We start from the raw sequence: 1,082 nt of genomic DNA, 5'->3' as shown, positions 1-1,082 counted from the left end.
GAAACAAGACTGTTGGAAGAATCAAACCAACAAGAAAAATAACGAGCAAGCGTTTACTGTTAGTGAAGATGGTTCGGAAGGTTGGCTACTCGACAGTGGTGCGAGTAGTCACATGTGCCCATACCAAATTGAATTTCTGGAGATTCGATCGTTAAATCGATCAATCGGCATCTTGATCGCAAATGGGCAGACAGTTATGGCTGCTGGATTGGTACGATTCGAATTATTCTGAAAAACAATTTGCCAATTCGCATTGAAGACGTGCTGTACGTTCCAGAGCTGGATCGCAGACTGCTTTCAATTTCTGTACTATCGGAAAAAGGATTGGATGTGACTTTTACGAACATACCATGTGTGATAAAGAATGATCAAGATGTGGTGGCGAAAGTAAACAAATTGGGGAAATTGTTTGTGATGGAGTGTGCAACTTTAGGGTCGGCATTCACTAGCGAAGTGTTTCGATGTGGAATTAAAGATGTGAGTCCTAGTGTGTGGCATGCACGACTAGGACATCTTCCAATGAAGACGTTGAAGAATCTACACAATTGTGTAGAAGGAATAAATGTGCAAGCTTTGAGTGATGATATCGATGATTAAGATGAAATTTGCGAGGGATGTGTGACTGGAAAGTCGTCAGTCAGACCATTTCCAAAGTCAAGTCACGGCAAAGTGAAGACAAAATCACTGCTCCAAATCGTTCACAGTGATGTATTGGGTCCAATGGAGACAAAGTCTCAAGGAGGAGCACGATACATAGTTACATTTCTGGATGATTTTTCGCGCTACATGGTGACATACTTCATCGCTAATAAGTCTGAAGTGCTGGGAAAGTTCATCGAATACAAGTCAATGATGGAAAACCAACTGAATTCCAAGATCAAATGCATTCGCACCGACAATGGTGGCGAATACATCAACAAGAAATTCGCAGAAGTTTGTCGCAAGGCTGGCATAGTACACCAAGCGACAGTGCCATATTCCCCCCAGCAAAATGGAATGGCCGCATGAATGAATAGAACACTGACGGAACGTGCAAGGTCGATGCTAAATCACATGCAAGTGGAAAAGAAGTGGTGGGCTGA

The sequence above is a fragment of the Bremia lactucae genome, linkage group LG11 (assembly GCF_004359215.1).
Source record: "Bremia lactucae strain SF5 linkage group LG11, whole genome shotgun sequence".
NCBI lineage: Eukaryota > Oomycota > Peronosporomycetes > Peronosporales > Peronosporaceae > Bremia > Bremia lactucae.
The sequence above is the reverse complement of the archived record's forward strand: the minus strand, read 5'-3'. Positions refer to the sequence as shown.